At 42.0% G+C, this 13,808-nt stretch overlaps 1 protein-coding gene and 1 long non-coding RNA gene across 5 annotated transcripts in view; one reads left to right on the top strand and one right to left on the bottom strand.

Annotated features, from left to right (window-relative positions):
* LOC136017563 (uncharacterized) overlaps positions 1–4,505 on the bottom strand; it is a 76,790-nt gene extending 72,285 nt beyond the window's left edge. Inside the window, exon 1 of the long non-coding RNA XR_010613982.1 lies at positions 3,974–4,505. This is a non-coding gene — a long non-coding RNA (uncharacterized LOC136017563). The remainder of the gene's footprint in view (positions 1–3,973) is intronic.
* Positions 4,506–4,844: 339 nt separating this feature from the next.
* BMAL1 (basic helix-loop-helix ARNT like 1) overlaps positions 4,845–13,808 on the top strand; it is a 51,902-nt gene continuing 42,938 nt past the window's right edge. For all 4 annotated transcript variants that reach the window (XM_065683087.1, XM_065683088.1, XM_065683089.1 and 1 more), the window contains exon 1: positions 4,845–4,934. The gene's annotated coding sequence lies outside the window, so the exon portion shown is untranslated. The remainder of the gene's footprint in view (positions 4,935–13,808) is intronic.

The raw sequence follows: 13,808 nt of genomic DNA on the forward strand, positions 1-13,808 counted from the left end.
CAACAAAAATGGTAGCTAAAACTTTTGTGAACATTTTAGAAAAATGCAAAAAAAAAAAAACAAAAACAAAAAAAACCCAACCAAAAAGTAGGAAGAAAGCCCCTAATGGAAAAATGTTATTTGAAAAGGTTGTAGCCTTCAAGATTTAGAATTTAAAATATTTTATTCACTAAAACTTAATTAACATATTCAAAATCTACCATCCCTGCTTCAAGTTCAGACTTCCAGTCCCTGAAAAATCAATTACATATATTTTTAATGAAGCAAAAACTCTCAGAGTGCTCTGACCTCCATGAAGTTTGAATCCAGATAAAGACAGAAGTTCTTTGTCCTGAGCCTTCTGTAACGACTGAAAAAATACTGCAAAGAAGTACATAGAATTTGTTAACTCCCTGGCTTTAGCCTCATTTCCTCATTAGATTCTTCTTCCTGTTTTTGTTATGCTGCCAGATATTGGATTGCAAACTCTTGTGAGTTCCTATTGAGTCTGAGAATATTAATTGGTGTTCTTAGAGACCACAGGGCTGAGATCAATGGATTGTATAAGAATCTTCTCTTTTTGTTTGAAAGAAGGTTCTAGCCCTTGAAATTATGACAAAGGTTGGGAAGATGAATGGATTTTAAAGAGCTCAGAAGGAAGCAGGCATGTGAAAAAGTCAACATTTATTACTTTGTATTTACGATTTTTAATGCTGGAATTTGGAAATATTGTGGTTGGAGGTACACTCTTTAAAGTAACAAGTGTTTATACAAAGGCAGGAAAACTTACTACTCTCAGGGCTTAGGGATTGTAATAACTCAAGAATTTGGAGAACAATGAAAAGAATGAGTAAGCAATAGCTTATTAATACAAAACTTTAGTTTTAGAGGTGTTTCAGCCAGCCACATGAGCTGTAACAGACTTTAGTAAACAGGCCACCACTGTGAGGTTTTTTGCATAAATCTGCAAACAGGCCAAGCCATAGCTTCTAGTTTCTTCTGCTCTCATAACTGGGTTGAACCATGGCACCAGCTTTGTGTAATGTCGAGAAATATGGGTCAGTATGTCTCTGGGTTTATTAAAGTATATACAGAACAAGAAATCCAGGTATTCAGGTATAAAGTCTTGCTAATTTTCTATGAGCTGTAACTTTTACCACTGCAGATAAGACCAAAGCTCATGTATCAGGAGTTAAATGGAGGAAGACATTGGATAAAAGTGTAAGACAGGCAAGTTGATATTGTATGTCTCAAAACCTATAAACAAAAAGCAGCAGTTTGAAATGCTGTAAAGCAGCTGAATCCACAGTTAGGTGCTAAAATAGACAGCATATCTTGGACATATGTTGGAAGACATTGAAAAGTAAAGATGTAAAATAGTATCTCAAAAATATTTTACAAAGACTCATGCTCCAAAGACTTAGAGATTTGTGTCCCTCTGTATCTCTGATCAGGGTCATGAATCATGTTTCAGAGAAAATGCAATTAAAACATCAAAGGACTAATTTGGCAGATTACTTCTGAACATCTGTTACTGTTCCAGAGATATATAAGAGACTGTCTGAAAGCAACCCTTGCCCAAAAAACCCACACAAAAACCCTATCAGTTGTTATAATTTAAGAAACTAGATTCCTTTTTGTGCTTGTAACTAGATAGCTAAAATAAATATATATATATATATAAAAGAAAAATCACAGATTGTAAAGTGAAACCACTGATGCATTACCTTATTATACATTAGGTAGGCTACATTTAATGAAGATCATACCTGTTACCCTTCTTGACACAAAGTCAAAATCTTAAGATCAGGGAAGTGGTTACTGTAGCATTCAAATGTGAATAAGGTAGAGAAAATACCAGTTTGAACATGGACTAGTTGTTCCAATAATCTATTAATAAAACACAATTTTCAGTAGAATCACTAATAGCACACTCTCCTCCTGGTTTTAAATCATAGTTTTAAGACAGAAATTACTCCAAATTTTGGTGTTTAAGCATGGTGTAACCACTGACATATTGACAAAGTTAAGGAGGAAACTAAACTGCTGCTTAAGATCTAAGTTACTACCTGCTTTAAAAGAAGCGTAAAATCTGAAAATTAATCAGGTCAGAGTTGATTAGATGAGGAAATGCCTTTGCTGTTGTATCAGACACACCTGTGCACAGTGCCCCAAGCAGAGCACACAACAGAGCCGGTCTTTCCAGCAGGTTCCACAATGTGTGGTGTGATCTCAGGTTCAAGTGCTCCTTCAAGTACTACCCTTGAAGGGAAAGTATTCTACCTTTGCTCAAGCCTTACCTCTTCTGTTTGTTTTTTTTGTGTTTAAAATGCTGATAGAAGGGTGATGCCAAATCTTTTCTGGCAACAATAGCTGAACTCAGGTCTTATTAAACCTCAAACTATCATTTCTTAGCTCTTTTGCACTCTTAAAACTTTGAAGAATAACAGTTAATATAACAGACGCCTTACTAACCTGCAGAGAGAAATTCCCTACACTGAACTTAAACCTATTTTAAAGAAACTCACAGAATAGAATTGAGATATATTATCATATGTTAAAAATCAGAATTTGATTAACCAAATGTTATTTTCTGCAATATTTCATTAATGGAAACTACAGTATAAAAACAATTCAAAACAATCATTTACTGGGAAATATGACAATATGGCCTGTTAAGCTGCTTTCCTACAGAAATAGCTAAAGATCATTACTCCTGGCATCATTCCCTACAACAGTCACTGGCCCCATTAAAAAAGACAGTGTGTGACTGAGTCCATAAGGAAGATTATTTCTACAGATGGGTAGAAAAAAAGATGAAAACTACAAAGAGTTGTGAGAAAAAAGTAGTCAAGGAGACTTCACCACCTCCATAACTTCTGTGCACTAAACCAGATCAAAAACATTGCTGGGGGGGGGGGGGGGGCGGGAAGGATGCATTTCCTCCTTGCTCTTCATGGTACACATTTCCACCATGGTAATCTACGGTATTCCATGTAACTTGTTCTGCTGGAGGGTTTCTCCTTAAGTAGGAATATCCTGACGTGAACAGGAAGTTTGCATCCACCAGGGGCCACTTGTTGCCTGTGTTTAGTCCTAATTCAACTAGGTGGAAACCAAACCTTAATGTTGTCACAGGCTGAGTTCGTATTCTGCCATACTGGACTGGAATAACCACAACCACGCGGTGATGTGGTAACACTTCAATACAAGCTACTCAGGTGATGTTACACTAGTGAATGTAAACCAAACATCTGTGATGCATATTTCCTGTCCTGTGTGACATCACAGGACAGGAAATGTTAAGACAATTATAATGTGGTAATGATAATCTTATGTAGCAATAATATAATCACATTTAGCAAATGTTTGCGTTTGAAAGCAGCTATGCTGTGATTATGTTCTTGCAACACATTCCCTTTACCCGAAAGCACTGTTGCGTGGATTATCTAAATTTAGACTATAACATGGCAACATAGATAGCTTTACTATCTATATTCCATCACTGGCCTTTTGCACATGCTGAATAAAGCTACTGCTGCATACTCCATTGGCATTATATGATCACATTGGGAGACGATGGAACATTTATAGAATCACAGACTGGTTTGCGTTGGAAGGGACCTTAAAACTCCTCTAATTCCAACCCCCTGCCATGGACAAGGCACCTTCCACTAGACCAGGTTACTCCAAGCCCTGTCCAACCTGGCCTTGAGCACTGCCAGGGATGGGGCAGCCACAAATTCTCTGCGCAACCTGTGCCAGTGCCTCACCACCCTCACAGGGAAGAACTTCTTCCTAAGATCTCAATCTCCCCTCTGTCAGTTTAAAGCCATTGCCCCTTGTGCTGTCACTACAAGCTCATTTATTTAAATTTATGGTGGTGAATCTAATGTCAGCATCATACACGTGCTTCTGAGACATTCTGAAAGGTACTGCAAAGCCACAGTGTGAGGACTCGCGAAACGGGACGTGCAGCGCTACATCAACTTACCGACGTGGCACTGTGTACAGGCACACACTGTGTGTCCTGTGAGGCAGACACAGGCTTGATTTGCCAAAGCCGGTTGTCAACACCAGGAGCCACACTGCATCCTGCGGCTGCGGATGCAGCTGAGGCAGCGGTGGGCTAGAAGACATGCGCCGCCACCGCTACGCGATGGTGACTCCCCAGCGGGGCAAAGTGAGAGCGGAGCGCCTATGCCACCAGGGGAAGCCCAGGCGACAGGTCCTCCCGTCCGCTGCGAAGCAGCCCCAGCGCTCCCTGACGTGCCCAGGGAGGCCCAGCGGGCTGCGGCCCCGTGTCTGCCACTGAGGGGTGAGGCGGGGCCCGGGCACATGCAGCCAGTTACAGCCTGCGCGGCTGCGGTACTGATCGGAGCACCTCACACGGTGACGCCCCGGCCCACGCCGGTGCCACACGCCTGCAGCGGAGGCACCGAGGCAGAGCCGGGAGCCGCAGGGCGCTCCCGCCGACACTCCGCCCGCCGAGAAACACCGCCACCAAAGCACGCCCACATCCGGGCCCCGACCCGCCACTAACGGCACCCCCCACCGCGCACGCGCCCCGCCCTCCACCCAATCAGCTCCGCTCTCGGCCGGGAGGCGGGATCAACGCTCCCCAGCGGCCTTTCTGATTAGCTCTGGCTCTAAGGGTGCCCGGGGATTAGCAGGAGGGCGGGCGTTGCCCGCTTGCCGGCCGGCTATTGGCCAAGGCCGCCGGAGAGCCGCTCGCCGGTTGGCGGTCGGGCGCGTCCGGTGCGGGTCCGGAGGAGGGTGCCATTGGCTGGAAAGTAGGTTAGTGGTGCGCCGCTGGGTGGCAAGCCAGGCGGAAAGTAGGTCAGGGACGGGGGCTGCCTGCGCCGGGCGCCGCTCCGGCGTGCCGCGCGCTGCCCGGGCACCGCGACCCCCGGCCCCCGCCGCGCCGCGCCGGGAGGGCGCGCGCGGAGCTCACGGTGAGCCCCGAGCGGGCGGGGGGCGAGCGGGGAGGGGGCGGGGGGGCGAGGGCCGACCACGACGCCGGCCGAGGAGACCGCGGCCCCCTGCAGCGGGGGGGGGGCCGGTGAGTGGCCGCCGCCCTCCGGCAGGCCGCGGGGGAGCCGCCTGCCCCGGGAGGGGCTGGGGGCTCCGGCTGCCCCGGCGGGCTGTCTCGGCGGTGTGACAGGACCCGGAGGTGACGGGGCGGACCCGAATCGCGGCCGTTCGCAGCCGGCCCCGGGCCCGCTGCCGGCGCCGCGGCTCCGCCGGACCCCCGGGGCAGAGCTGGGGCTGGGGGCGCTGCCGTCGGTGCGTCCTCGGCTCGGTGGGGTGGGGGCACGGCGGCGAACCCGGGTGTCTGGAGGTCGGTGCCAGGCTTGTTCCTCCTGCCGGGTTTGTGGAGGCTGGGGTAAGTCACCGAGCATAGGTGTTGGTGCTCCTTCCCCTGCGCCAGGTCTCGTAGCTGATCCCGCGGATCTGTCAGTATATCCCGGCTGCTCTACGTGAGGCCCGAGGAGCGTGTGTGTTAAACCCCTCAGTGGTGGTAGCGGCGGGAGATTGCTGTGGGTTTTGGGACTGTTGCCCGGGGGCCTGTCTACCTGTAGTAGCTGGAGTGAACTCGCCAGTCCCACAGCTGTGGGTTCTTCGCAGCCTGACAGCGCGGCTCGGTTGCCTCCTGAAGGCTTTGTGGTGCAGCCGGAGGTCCTGAGGCAACCCTTCGTGGTGCTGCTCCTTCGCGGGCTGCCTCTGACAGCTGCATGTGCATCAATGCTGCTGTCAAAAGGAGGATGAACAGCTCTCCTCAACAGCGGCTGTACCCCAGGGAACGGTAAGGTGGCTTCCCAAGATCAGCATTTTGCGCCTGGGGAGGCAGGGGAATCGGTTTGCGTCTTTAATTGCTGAGGTTTCTGTTACTCCAGTGCCTCAATTATAACAGCGTTGGAAAGATTTTAGTACTTGAAAATAACGGTGAGGAAACAAGTGGGTGTGTTTTCTTGCTTCTGAAGCAAATATGCTTACAGCAATCTTTTAAGTATTTTCCCAGTTTCTGAGGTAGGAAGGGTCAGCTGCAGAAAGTGATCATCTTTTTAAACAATTTTGAATGCAATCCCTTTACAAAATTCATTCAGTCTTCATGTAGATAATTTTGTTTTGGTGTTTTTTTCCCCCAAAATGCTGGTCCTCAGACATTCAAAATGAAACTACATTTTCATTTTTCTTAATACGTTACTACTAGAGTACCTGTCCTGCCTGTTTACTGTATCTTTTATCAAAAAGGTTTTTTAAATGGGACCAACCAATAATAAATACACAAGCTGCTGCTATGTTTGTAGGGGTAAACAGAAAGTCTGGTTGTTTTTATTAACTATTATACTATATATATACTACATATAACTACTATATATTAGCTAACAGCCTCTGTACATGATCTTATGGAAGGCCGAGGTTAAACTCTGCCCTCAAAACAATGTATGTTTTGTATGCTGTAGGAACATGCAAATGTAAATAGCTATTTTTAGAGTCAGAAGCTATAGACCCTTCATCTGAACAGTCTAAAGCACAGTTGCCTGGTAAGGAGAAAGTCTTTACTACTGGGTTTTGTGGTTTTGTATTTCTCATGACCATTTATGGGGTTTTTATGCCTACATGTAGAAATGGAGTGTGTAAAATAACCCAATAAAACATAGTGGTTATAGATTAATATGCTGGTTTTATCCCATATTATCTCCCACACTGCTTGTTTACATCATCTGTCTGCACAACAGCTGTGGTGTATGGTTGCATGTAGACTCCAGACCTGTAAAAGTAGTGCATTGGGAGACTGCCTAGAGCAGAAAGAAGTACCACACAGATCCTAAGGATAGCTGCTTTGTTTTGTTATTCCCTGCAAGGCCCTTTTAGGGGGACACAGGGGTGTCAGTAAACTAACTTAGCTGTAGCTGGGATTCTACAAAACCGGAGCTGAAATTAGGGGCCATTGCTAAGGATGTATTAGGAAGGTGATGTTTGTATGGGGGAGTTTATTAGAAAGTTGTTTTTTCCTTCACATACCTGCTCTCGAGGTTTCTTTTGGGAAACCAGTAGTAGGAAGAAGTGAACATTCATTGGATTTATTTGGCAGAGCTTAAAGTTGCAAACTGTTTCTTTACAGTATGCAAGACTATGATGGTAAAGCTGAGACCTAATGTGATAGCTGCAGCCTGGGTGCTGCATATGAGTAAGACCCTTTTTCAGAATGATTTTGTTACAAGGAGGCTGATGGAAGTGCTGTTTTTATGCTCAAATTCAATATTTAAAGCTGTTTTCAGCACAGAGCCAATTGTCTGTGTGGTTACACTTTGACAGGAGGTACAAGGAAACCTGAGGAAATACACTGTTGTTGAGAAAAACAGGGATTTTCGTGCATCGCTTTGTGACTTTCTTTTTTTAACCCTTGTCTTCAGTTTTCTCCATAGTTTTGCTCTTGAAAGAGGGCAGAAAAGTAATAAAAAGCAGCTACCTATATCCCCAATTAATAGACAGTTCTCTGAAGTTAGCTGTCTTCAGTAAAAGATGTTTAAAGGCATATAATATGCAAATGACTGCGAAGAAAAGCCCAAAATAAGTATTTCTAAGCTTGCGTAGCTTCCTTGTTCTCAGTAAGTTTACAGAACTCAAAGAATATTAAAAGTTTTACTGTTTCCTTTAATACATTAAGCATGGTTTGAAGCATTAATTTTTGGGTGTTGTCATACTTGGAATACTTCAGACTAAAACAGTTGGTTTTGATAAATGTAGTAGCTGAGTTGATACTGACTGGAGCGCAGCATTAACTTTTACACTTAGTTGGTGAAGGCTCTGCTTGATCAACCTAGAGAAATTACAGTCTATGTTTTGGAGGTGCTTGAGGATGCAAATAAGGTGTTCTATGGCATTTTCAAAAGTGGTGCAAGAGCTTTCAATCTGGGTTTTTTGGTTTTGTTAAGAGTTGCTATAGGTAGATTTTAGATAATGGGCTGTTGATGGGCTAAAGTAAAGCAGAGGTATACTCTGCCTGCAGTATGTGTTTGTGTGTATATAAATATATACGTGTGTGTGTGTGTGTGTGTGTGTGTGTGTGTGTGTATATGTTTGTGTGGTAGTCTTGCATTGCAGTAGTAAATATGTTCCAAGCTTAGATCAAATACAGACTGGCAATTTTTTGCATACTCCTGTGGTGTTATGTAGGGGACAGTCAGGACACTTGAAACAGAACAGAAAATGATGTACTCACAAGATGAGAGTGTTTTTAAGAGTTAGTGTATTGAGATATTGATAAAGCCCATGTAAGTTTTGTTTGCAATATTTATTTTTTTCTATTGTGATAGGAAGAGATCCCAGTTGTAATTATCAAATTATTTTTATCTGGTTTTAATAACTTTGAATATTGTCAGGTGACCTGTGGTGTGTATCTGATTGACCCTTACGTTAAATGAGGTGGACATCGAGGTGAATAGCTCACTGGCATGAACAGCATATTGCACCTGCCTTGTTTTACCTCAATTTGTTGGAATAATGCAGAAAGGCTACTTATCCAAGGCCCAAACTTCCATCTCCTTGGAAACATGATCTTTCACCAGATGTTGAGAAATGTAATTTCTTTTTTAATCCATTCAGCAGCAGAACGCAGATCAAAACAGCATCTTCAGGCTTTGTTAGTCTGGAATATTCATTAACTAAAAAAAATAGTCTGACATTTTAGTCTTTGTCCCAGAGAAGATTGAATTGATAATTTCTCTTGCATTTGATATTATTTCAAGTTTGTTTTATCTGCTCTTAAAATTCCTGTAATGGTTGTATAGTTTAATTCAAGAACTGGCTGATAATGTCATCATCATGTGTACAGTGCAGGACTGTGTTACTTCCCCCTTCCTTGTCTGCAAGGGTTCATCCCTCTTCTCTGTGTTCAGGTAATGTTTTCTCCTTTCCAGCTGCAAAAAGCTATTTCTTAGCCAGTGCTCACAGGATTTGTAACCTTTTCAGTCTCTTGCCATTTGAGAAGCTGTTATTCAATGTCTCTGATGTCAGACACACTTCTAGGTCAGCTGCTGGTGTCAGAACAACTTGTGACCCTGAGCTGAAGCCATGCCATAGTTTAGTAGGTTGGTCTTCTGTGGGAATGGTGCCAGTAGGCTACTTATAGAGCAAGAAATATTGTTGGCAGGATTTTAAGAATGGTGAAATAACAAGCCATATTTCTTGTGGTCTAAGATGTTGGTGTTCTCTACTGACTTTAAAGAAACCCATTCATGTGAAAGTAAGCAGTGAGGAAGAGGGTTATAGTTTTCCTGTTTATTTTGGCAGTATTTTCCTTGCAAATGTTAATAGGCTCTTTTTTACACAGGTACAAGGCAATTTAGAGGCACCTTGTGTAGACTTTGGTAGAAATTGCTAAATAATGCTGTACTGCAGAACAGTAATGGAGTGAAGTGAGAAAGGAAAGTTACTTCCTAGGGAAAAAAAAAAAATAAAACTAATAGACTTTTTGTGGTTTGGGTTTTTTGTTTGTTCCTTTGTTCCTTTGTTTTTGTGGGGTTTGGGGTTTTTTTGTTTTGAGTTACGAATGGATTTATCATTGTTATCTATGGATTTTTCTTGGAGCATTATGAAATTTAGGACTTCTGTTCCAATTTGAAAAGTAAATAAAACTTTATCCTTCATGTTTCATGTATTCATTATAGTTGTGAGTGACAGTAAGAGGAAAGGACTTATGGCAGAGAATTTTTGGATTAAGTTGTGTTTGGTCATTTCTTTCATAAATCTACATAAGAATTTGATTAAAAATCTGGTTTTGATACTGATACCCAGAAGTCAGAAAAATAAGCAACTTTTTAGTTTCTTCTCTAGAACTGTACTAGAGCTTTGTAGTACAATTCTAGCTTCTGTAGAACTGTGTAACTGTAGTAGAGCTTTTAACTATTTTTTGTGCCACTAAAAAAGAGAAAAAAAAATCTTTTTGATAACGAGAAAAAGTAACCCAGCTGCATCTCTGACTCTATTCCCTTGCTCCTTACTGGTCCATGTGTTTCTGGGTTTTCAGCTGAACAAATATAGAAGTGTTTCAGATATGCAGATCTCTCAGGAGTTCATTCACCACCATCACCTGACTGTGCCAGAGCTGGACACTTACACGTCCAGGTTGTTGTCAAACTGATAATTTATTGAAAAATGACAGAGACCCAGCAGTGTCTCCAGTTTGGCTTGCCAGGAAATCTGGAGGAAATGGAGTATAGGAAGGACACCGGAAGGAAGATCTTCTTTTCCACTAAGACAATGCACCGTTTGGACCTGAGTTCACTAATTGTCCCCTTTTGGGAAGTAAGCTGTCTGTTAAAAAAAAATAATCAAATATATATATATGTGCATATATATAATCTTGAATTACTGTTTAACAATGGTTTCCTGACTTGCATAGATCTCATCTTGCTGTCAGTTTGTCTGCACGTTCTGTTTTCTGGAAGCAGAACTCCCTAAAACCTACTTGGGCTTCCCTTTAGAGAAATATTAGCACCTTAGTTTGTTCTTGGTATTCTTATCTAAGAGCCATCAGGGTTCTTGTGTTCTGTGACATGAAAATCTGTTTTCTATATGACAGTGATGTGGGCCTTTTTTAAAAAATAAAAAAAAAAAAAAGATTTAGTAAAACTCTTGATCTTAATTTTCAATACAAATGGAAAGCAGGAAAAGGTTTAAATTAGCAGATAAGAGGAGAATTTGTACCTTCTACTTTAAATTGGTTACTGACTTTTTCTTTCCCTAGGGCAGATGAACACTAGTCAGGACCAGTTAGTTGCACATCTCAGGAAGAAGCAAGATGGGGGAAAAAAAAACCCTCCATGTAATAAAAAAATCCAGGAAAAAGTGCCTACTGATACCTCATTAGAGACCTTAATAGTGTTGTAGCATATCAACAGCCTTTTGTCTCTAGGTGAGCTGGCCATTCAACCTTACAAGACTTTCGAAGTACCTTTAAATACATAGGTAAGTCTAAGGGAGTTCTGGGTGCTTTTTAGGCAAAATTAATATGCCTTTTATAACAGGATTTGCTCAGGGAAGTAGGTAAGCCTGCATGGATTCATTCATGATGTAAAACTTGTGTAATCTACTTCCTTTGGCTTGGCTTTCAGATGTGTACTTCTTATTTTTTAAAACAAAGATTTTGTCAATCAACAAATTTGTCTTACAGTTTTAGGATATTTCTGTGCCTTGTAGCTCCCTGTAGCCCTAAACATATGGGAATGATGGTGTTCCTTGACTAACCTGGAAAAGTACTGGTTTCTGGGTTTTGTCAATGAAGCCTTTTTTTTTTCCTTTTTTTCTGCTGATTTTTTTTTTTTGTGACAGAAGCACCCGGTATCTTAACTGGTCTTTGACTTTACTTACACAACTTGAAGTTGCTTGTGTGTGGCTTTCTGTTATCCTTTTGTCTCAGTTCTGTGAATGCTTTGTTTGCTTTTAGTGTGTGTGTGTTTGCTTTTAGTGTGTGTGGCAGTGGTGATGTTTTGGAATGATGCTGTGTTGGCAACCAGGTCAGAGGATGCGATTGGTGCGAGTTCTCAGGTTTGTCTGTAGGAGTGGCTGCTGAGTGGATTTTGAAGACTTTTGGGAAGCAGAAAAAGGAACTTTTCTGGCTTTCCTGCAGGAATCTTGATGGACTAGCAGGTTTCTACTTAAAGAAAAAACATTAGAAATAAATACAGTTAACTTTAATTGCCCCTTCTAGCAAAACTAATTGTATGTTGTAGTGAAGTGCCATAATTTTCCACGTTCAAATACAACACTGCATATCCCCTTTAACTCCTCCCTATGATGTAGTTTGGCTGAGTCTTTATTTGGCAACAGTACAGAAGTTTCTCTTCAGTCATTCTTTATGGTGTAGTTCAGTATTTTCCATGCATCCTTCCAAAAGTGTACTCATCAGAATCATTTCCACATGTGAGTTAATCATTGTCTTCCACTCTTAAAAGGGGCAGTCAGTTCCTGCTGGCTTCCTGTACTGTGTTACGTTTATCTTCCTAGTTTTCACATTCCTGCTTTTCGGTCTGTAAACATCAGTCATTTATGTGCCATTCTAATACAGAACAGTGTTGTCTTAAACCTGGCTTACCTGGATGTTGAATAGCTTTCATTCAAGTTCTGTCTTGACTATGCTCCTGTGTATTGGAGATTGATTTAAGTTAGGTCTTTATAAAAAAAGCCTTTTATAAAAGGAGTAAATTTATTCAAAGCAGCAGCTCACAACATAAATACCACTTGACAGACATTTTCTTGAATACTTCTGTTACACCGGAGGCTTTGTAGGCTTATTTTGGCTGTAGTATCCTTGTAGAAGTTAACCCGTCTGTTCTCGTGTTCAGGTGTGTGTTTGCTTAAGCAAGTTATATATACAGTCACTGTTGAGCTCATCATCTCTCCCCGTGTACAATGCTGGTACTTGTTTAACTCCCTGAGTTACCTTGCTGTCATTTACGCAGATTTGTAGCTTTTTTAAAAAAAGTATATTTTTGGTAGGATTAGTTTTAATCTAGTTTGGATCTCTGAACAGTTCACTGTGGGGTTAGGTGAGTGCTAGGGTTGTATGGGAGTGCACAGCTGAAAGGTGGAGCTCGGAGGTTAACAACTCCTGCAGTAATTCTTCAGTTATAAAGGGTTAATGTTTAGATTTACAACTTCTCATCTAAAAAAGAAAAAAAAGAATCGTGTCACATAACTCTCCCAAAGAGAGGTCTGCGCTGCAGTGTAGAAATCCACGTAGCCCCATATTAAATAAACTAGCTAACTGATTCATACAGTTACTGTTTGTGGTCTAGAGGATTAGTCAGTAGTGTTGTTTCTGGCAATTTCCATTTGGCTTTGTCTCTGCTGTTATGTGAGTGAGGATCTGTACCTGTTACATGGTGACAGAAGAGACTCTTGTTGGTGAGAGAGCCAAGTAATGCAGGTTGGCCTGTTATCACTCCAACAGTCTATGTGGCTTGCTAACAGCTTTCTGCAGAAATGTATGTACCACTTCCAAGTAGTTGCCAAACAGTTGTTTATCTGTGTATCACACAAGATGAAGGTTTGAAGTGACTGAGGGTGGGAGGACTTTATTGACTGGCCGTTCCCAGTGCAGTGTTACAGAGATGTGGATAAATGAATTTTTGGCTTGGGAAACAAGGATATCAGGCTGGATTCAAAGGTAGTTTGATCCATGTGTTAAGTATGTCACAACTTTAATACTTTCCCAGACTTCATAAAGTGTTGGTAGAAAACTGAAAAGAGTTTAAGGAATGATCTGTGTTTTGCAAACATAACCTTACAGTGTGAGATCCAAGAGACACAACTGAACTTAAAGGAAGAAAAAGCAATTCACTGGATTCATCTTTCAGTTAATGACCTGGTAAGGTTACCTGGTAGGAGAAAATGAAGTGAGATTTAGGATCTGAAAGGTAGCCAACTCAAATTCAGACTAGAAAAGTTGGAAGGTTTGAACAAGAGGAACTAAGCTCTGGAAGAGAAAAGATAGGAGGTGTGTAAATTCTTGGAACAGATCAGTTCATCCAGGATATCTTTCTAAAATAAACTTTGGCCTGAATTACAGCATATCAGTTTGTTGCATAAAATGGTAGCTGAGATTGCCTTCTATTGCAGAAGAGATATAAATACAGGATTATATGGGGGAACAAATCTGAATGATTCTGGTATCCGTATTAAGATAAAACTTATGTACTTATCTCTATGCTACTATGCGCTTAAGCGGAAGGAAGCTGAAGGATGTACAGCTTTAACCAGTCTGTGAAGGAGAGGCAGGGCCAGAGGTACTTGTAGCAGAGAGAGGGCACAGATCTATA

Source organism: Lathamus discolor, chromosome 6 (genome assembly GCF_037157495.1).
Source record: "Lathamus discolor isolate bLatDis1 chromosome 6, bLatDis1.hap1, whole genome shotgun sequence".
Taxonomy (NCBI): domain Eukaryota; kingdom Metazoa; phylum Chordata; class Aves; order Psittaciformes; family Psittacidae; genus Lathamus; species Lathamus discolor.